The sequence below is a fragment of the Macrobrachium rosenbergii genome, chromosome 46, assembly GCF_040412425.1.
Source record: "Macrobrachium rosenbergii isolate ZJJX-2024 chromosome 46, ASM4041242v1, whole genome shotgun sequence".
NCBI classification, from domain to species: domain Eukaryota; kingdom Metazoa; phylum Arthropoda; class Malacostraca; order Decapoda; family Palaemonidae; genus Macrobrachium; species Macrobrachium rosenbergii.
Window position 1 is genome coordinate 53,299,695 of NC_089786.1, and position 7,500 is coordinate 53,307,194.

Sequence of the window (7,500 nt, forward strand, 5' to 3'; positions counted from 1 at the left end):
CAACCCCATTGTTGAGTCTTGGAGCATCCGCTCGTAATCGGGGGGATTTCAGCCTGATTGTGTCGAATAGTAGAGTCGAATGTCGACGCGGTTGTGTCGAACGTCGACGTGATTGTTCGGGTGTCGATGCGGTTGTGTCGATTGTCGACGCGATTGTGTCGAATTTCGACGCGATTGTGTCGGATAGCCATGTCGAATATCGTCGAAATGTCGACGCGACTGTGTTGAGTTTCAACGCAGTTGTGTCGAATATCGTCGAATGCCGCCCGCGATTGAGTAGAATAGCCATGTCGAATGTCAACGCGATTGTGTCGAGTGTCGACGCGATTGTGTCGAATAGCCATGTCGAATGTCGACGCGATTGTGTCGAGTGTCGACGCGACTGTGTCGAATGTCGACACAATTGTGTCGACTTGTAACGGAGAGCGCGTCGAATTTCGCTTTAACAAGCATCGTGATATTGTCTTCGACCTTGGACGGTTTCCGCCTTATCATATTATTTACTTTTATTTATTTCATTTTTTATTTATTTATTTATTTCATTTTTCTTTGAAAATCACTTACTGTTTCTCTAAATCGTTTCCGGTATCATCTTTTGTTGTAATGTCGATATAGAAATTTATTTTTCCGTTTTCTGTGGTGGTTACAGCTCTGTCGAAGTTTCTTAACAATGTATATATATATATATATATATATATATATATATATATATATATATATATATATATATATATATATATATATATATATATATATATATATATATATATATATATATATATATATATATATACAGTGTACTCCCAATATTCCGCCCTTTGCCAATACAGCTGATATAATGTTCCTGTACGCCATCAGTATTTTTCTGCTTATAATTATGCTCTTTTCTCTCCAGGATAAATGTTCACCGCTTTTATAAAAAGGATTCCAGCCTTCACGCCCTGGGAATAATTAAGTATTGGTAGCGCCACCTCCTAACACAACCCTCAGTCTTACGTAGATGATAAGGGCGTAACAGTCTCTCAAATGCGTCTTCTCAGGAGAGCTGACACACCAGGGCCCGCATCTTCAATGTCACAGATTACCTTTTTTTTCGCTGTTTTGACGTCCCCTCACAAAAGCAGCGTCCACTGCAGAGCTGACAGCAATAGAAACAGTATTTCAAGTAGAGGTTGCAACTGGAGGAGTTTGTATTGTGAAGCTTTGTAAGAAAAATAAATATTAATGAAAATTTATAAGCTAGGAAGATCAGGAGAAGAGGGCTTGCCAGAGAATTCTGATCATCCATAAAGTGTGCTCCCCAGAAAGAAACTGCCTATCAGAGCCATCTGCTCAATCAAAAAATCTGCTAGGCTGAAAGTACTGGACATCATCATCAAGAAACTCGTCACAGAAACTCTGCTGGTCAGATCTTCCTATCAGAAAGAAACTGCTCGTCAGTGGCCTTGTCCCTCTGAAACACCTTCTGCTCCCAACGCAGGACGCCGTTGAAACTCTTGCTCGAAATCAAAAGTCTTATTTTTATTTCTGAAAGATGATGATAGTGTCCTACGATGTGCTGAGGGACAGACGGATGCTGTGGAGCATCAGAAGCTGGCCTGCGTCTCGACCCTCTTCGCCTTCATCCCGTCGGGGACCAAGTTTACCGTAGCTAGGCTAAGACGGGTTTGGCTCCAGTACGTGCTTGGCTGGCTTGGCACAGTCTGAGCTGCCTGGTGTGGTCTGGCTTCAGAACTCTGCACTACTGAGTTAGTTTGGACTCCCCTTTGCTCAAAACTCTTTAAGCCGACGTGGCTCAGAATTCCGCTAAGCTGGCTTAGCTTAATAACTGGGTCACTGCGAGGCTCTGCTAAACTGGATTCTCTCAAGCTTGGTTTCTGCAAAATTCCGCTAAGCTGGCTTAGCTAAAGGCTGGGTTACCTCAAGGCTCTTAAACTGAGTTGATTCAAGCTTAGTTACTTCACAATTTAGCAAAGCTGGCCAGGATTAAGCTGGGTTACCACTAGAGTTTGCTAAGTTTGGTGGGATTCACCTGGGCTACCTCAAAACTCTGCTGAACCAATGACTTTAGTTCGGTTGCCTCAAGATCTTTGCGGAGCTGCTGGCTTCTCCCAGGCTGTTCTCTATGATTTTGGAAGCGTACCACCCACACCTCGTTAAGTCCCTCACTCAATACGTCTTTTTGCTACGACTGTGATACTGAGAAACACGATTTATACCTGTAAGTATTGATTCTGTTTTTTTTGTTTCAGATGCATTGAATAGAAATTCATGATTCGTTTTTGCTGAGATTCGCGGCTTTGAATTCATTATTTTTTCTCTCGACAACTTTTGATTTGAAATAGCTTATTTTTTTATGAATTCGAAATCAAAGTCATTCTTTTTTATTTCGTGTTTTATTATATTTAGTACACGGAATTCATTTTTTATATTCAATTTTCATAACCTTCAAAAAGGGTAGCTTGATGAAGATAACTTAGTTTTTCCTTCATCATGAGTTATTAGCTTTTAATTGAATACATTCAGTCACTTTGAAGTTTAAATGGGAAGTTTGTTTACAGTAATTGGGTGAATATTTCTTGGAATTATTAGTTTTTTCCAATAAGTAATTTGATGCTTACATAAAGTTTCATATTTGGAATTATTTACTAATGCCGATTGCTTGATTAGTTTGTTCATACAGTACATTTGATTTGTATATCCAGTTTGATAATATACAACAGAGTCGGAAGTTAGATTCCATTATTATGAATTTTGTTATAAGTAAAATCCACAACCTTATGAATCAGACTTCACATTCGAATAAGTTGTGCATCTCAGGATCATTATCCAGTATTTTTTTCAATATTAAAAACCAGTATTTCAATATTTGTTCTTATATGAAATTCATATTTTTTATAGTTTTATATACATAGTCCAAAGCTTACTTTATGTAGATTTTATTTCACACATTTTAAAAGGCATGTATGGATTTTATTTATAAGATATTTGTTTAGGTTGATACTCTTTATTATTGGTAATGTTAATGGTGTATTATCATTTTTCAATTTAATTTTTATTGCTATGTATGAACATTTAATATTACTTTCTGTGGTGCAGAAATAATTTATTATTATGTTGCCTGCAACGTGATCACCTGATTTTGTATGCTCGACCTGATTTCGTCCATTTGATTTGCTTATTAACCTGGCGTTGCGTTGAGTCAGTGTTTTGAAATTGTCTGGTAACTGAATTATTGCATTTTTATCATTGCTGTTGTAGGGGACTGAGAAACAATTAAGAGATGAATTATGATTATAACTCCAAGCTTTACGAGGAAAAACCTGGCGCAATTTTTGTCGCATGAATTAAACTCACCCAACCTGTGTAGACAGACAGACACACAGACAGATGCAAGCACAAGCAAGCAGCCACAATGGAAAGCAGTCATGCTTAGCATAAGTGGATTTGGCTAACAGCATTACACGCTCTAACTAACATGACCCGCCATTAAAAGAGTCACCTGGAATTACGCGGGCGGGTGACCGCCTCGCCGCCATCAGAATATTGCTTCATTTGGTAAATGGTTTTATATCAAATTTCCTCTCATTCTGGACGTTTATGGGACTTGAAGGCTTAATGAGTTCCACCATATTAGGATCGGTGGGAATTGAGGATCGAGCGCCGTTGTTGTTGATTTATGCGGACGATGTTTGTGTTTGTGGGGACTACTGTATATATGTATATATATGTATGTATGTATGTATATATATATATATATATATATATATATATATATATATATATATATATATATATACTGTGTATATATGTATATTATATATATATATAATATATATACATACATATATACAGTAGTCCCCACAAACACAAACATCGTACGCACAAATCAACAACGGCGCTCGATCCTCAATTCCCACCGATCCTAAAATGATGGAACTCATTAAGCCTACGAATCCCATAAATGTCCAAAATGGGAGGAAATTTGAAACAAAACCATTTGCCAAATGTGTGTGTGTGTACCACAGAAATACATATTGTTAAACGTATTCACATTTCGTTTCATCAATGCATTCATTTTCTGTATGTATGTGTATTGTGAGAGTGTGTGTGTATTGTGTGTTTGTGTGTGTGTGTATATACCATCTGTGACCCACGTATCGATTTTCCATTCGAAATGTGTCTCCCCCAAATGATTATTTCCAATTTCCACACCGAATGAATTGGTCAGGAAGCCAAATGTGCCAATTGGAAAAACCCTTTTTTTTGTTTCGAGGTTCGAAACCCACAGTGTTTTCACTCTTGACAGGTCATTTCGAAACTCTGACCTGTTTTTTTTGCGTGATTGGGGTCAGGAGAATGGCGGGATGACACTGATGCCGTCACAGCTGATGAATTGGAGTAGTTTTTGACGTGTCTGGAGTAATGAAATCAGCTACAGGGTGTTGCAAAATATTTCCAGGTTAGGTTGTAAAAGTACGTCGGTTGATGGTTTGGTTTGAGGTAATGCCCGGTATAGAGTATAGTTGATTATTTACGAATATGGCAATAATTCTTTTATTTTTAATTTTTATTTGATTTTGCATTGCATTATCTCTCTCTCTCTCTCTCTCTCTCTCTCTCTCTCTTGGTGTCTCCTGAATATCAGGGGTGTTGGTTTTATTTTTTATTCCTTCATTTTATATTTATTTAATCACCTTTTCCTATATAACTCTCTCTCTCTCTCTCTCTCTCTCTCTCTCTCTCTCTCTCTCTCTCTCTCTCTCTCTCTCTCTCTCTCTCTCGACGTTTCCTGAATTTCAGGTGTATCGGTTTTACTTTCCATTCCCTCTTATTTATTTATCACCTGTTCCTCTCTCTCTCTCTCTCTCTCTCTCTCTCTCTCTCTCTCTCTCTCTCTCTCTCTCTCTCTCTCTCTCTCTCTCTCGATCAAGGTAGCACAAAGGGAAGGATTAGCTTTAATGTAATGGCCTTGAGGGCTGATTACATAACAGGTACGAATTGATTACAGTAAGTAGGAAAGGTTATGGGATGACTTAAAGTTGTCTGTACCCAAATTATCATAAAAAAACAAAATCATTGGTAAGATAGTTTGTAAAAGAGCAGGTTTACTTTTCTTTGGTTTGGGTAAAAGTGTTTCCTATATATACAGTATTTCATCTATATATATATATATATATATATATATATATATATATATATATATATATATATATATATATATATATATATATACAGTATGTGTGTACATATATATATATATATTGTGTGTTTATACAACTGGTAATTAAACTGTATTTGGGAGTTTCAGTTTCTGATAGAAATTGTCCTTAAATTGATATTATATAATTATCTTGATATCTTTGAAGACTTTCCAATACGGGCCAAATTTTCGATGTAAAAATGACATTGATATTAATAGGCAATTAAATACTTAATATTTTTGAAAGTGTGGACATTGAATCCAGAAGAAGAAGGAACTCGATTGAAAATAATCTAATAAAGTTATTTATAAAAATAAACAAGTAAAAAATGCGCCGAAGCTTCTTCGTCGCAATCGAGTTTTTGTACAGCCGCTAAAGCGCATAATCAATGCCAACGAAAATAGATCTATCTTTCGGTGGTCTCGTTATAATGCTGTATGAGCCGCGACCCATGAAACTTTAACAACGGCCCGGTGGTGGCATGTCCTATATCGTTGTCAAATGCACGATTATGGCTAAGTTTAACCTTAAATGAAATAAAAATTATTGGGGCTAGAGGGCTGCAATTTGGTATTTTTGATGTTTGGAGGGTGGATGATCAACATACCAATTTGTAGCCCTCTAGCCTCAGTAGATTTTAAGGCCTGAGGGCGGACAGAAAAGTGCGGACAGGAAAAGTGAGGGCAGAAAAAAGTGCGGATGGAAAAAAGTGCAGACAGAAAAAAGTGCAGACAGAAAAAAGCGCGGACAGAAAAAAGTGCGGGCAGAAAAAATGCGGACAGAAAAAGTGCGGACAGAAAAAAGTGCGGTCAGAAAAAATGCGGACATAAAAAAGTTCGAACAGAAAAAGTGCGGACAGAAAAAGTGCGTGCGAACGGAAAAAGTGCTGACAGAAAAAAGTTTGGACAGAAAAAAGCGCGGTCAGAAAAAATCGCGGTCAGAAAAAAGTGCGTACAGAAAAAAGTGCGGACAAAAAAAAAAAGTGCGAACGGACAGACAAAGCCAGCACAACACTTTTCTTTCACAGAAAACTAAAAATTAAACCGAGATAATAAAAGCAAAATAGATTATCAGGATTCCCATTTCCCAGCCGATTAGATGAACACCGCAATATATATATCTGACCAATTAAGACAAAGATCTATTTCCGAACCTCCCCCAAATTCGATGCTCTAATTAGACAGGTATCGCAACGCATCGCAAATTAGATAGGTATCGTAATGCGTCTTTGCAAACGAGATAAAATGTCTTCTGTATCTTGATTGGATTATTGGAGGAGAGAGAGAGAGAGATATATATATATATATATATATATATATATATATCGCCCCAGTCTGATTCTTTGTATATTTTTTAAGTCTTTCTTATAAGGGGGAGGGGGAAGGGGGGAGGGGAGGGGTTGTTTTTCGTTTTTCCTTGGACTTGATCAAAGAGGGTTTTAGTCGTGTGGTTGTGGAAGGTTTTATACACACACACACACACACACACACACACACACACACACACACATATATATATATATATGTATATATATATATATATATATATATATATATATATATATATATATATATATATATATGCTTACGACGAATATTTTAGCTTCTGGTATATAAATGAAGAGAGAGAGAGAGAGAGAGAGAGAGAGAGAGAGAGAGGGCTTATACGAAAATAATTGAATATAGAAAAATTAGGAAATATATGAAGGAATGAGAGAGAGAGAGAGAGAGAGAGATCAAGTATACAGAACGACTGCTAAATGTATATGTATGTATATATAATGTACATACACATATATATATACGGTGTGTACTTTTCTGCATGTATTATTTATGTATGTATGTATGTATATATAAACACACGTTCGTTTATGTAAAGAATAATTCACCCTGGTACCCAACTTTCCCAACTTCAGGAAACAAATAATAATAATTATTAAACCAAAGTCGCCGGGAGAAGGGATCAGCGCATTTTCTACTTTTGATAAACTCTGTGTAGAACAGTCAAGCTACAGGGTGCATCAAAAGGAAATGCGCTTCAAAGAGGGTTTAAAGCAAGGCTGGTATAATTAAAGCAAGGATTTCTGCAGCAAATTCTGAGGGAAATTTGCTTGCGGGAAATTTTGCAGAGAAATGAAATGACCAGAGAAGATTGGAAAGTAGAATATTGCTATTTCATTTTCCCATGAAGAGATTGTAATTCTACTTAGGATTTTGTTCGATAGATTGTACAGGGAAATTAAATCTTTTTTTAATTGTCATATGAAAAGATTTCAAATGTGCTTTAGAATTTGTTA

The 7,500-nt window shown here is 36.7% G+C and overlaps 1 protein-coding gene across 18 annotated transcripts in view; it reads left to right on the forward strand.

The window, feature by feature from the left end:
• SLO2 (slowpoke 2) overlaps positions 1–7,500 on the forward strand; it is a 559,700-nt gene that overhangs the window by 282,771 nt on the left and 269,429 nt on the right. For 3 of the 18 annotated variants that reach the window (XM_067089846.1, XM_067089850.1, XM_067089849.1), the window contains exon 2: positions 896–2,221. The exons of the other annotated variants lie outside the window; for them this stretch is intronic. The gene's annotated coding sequence lies outside the window, so the exon portion shown is untranslated. The remainder of the gene's footprint in view (positions 1–895; positions 2,222–7,500) is intronic. 18 annotated transcript variants of the gene reach the window in all.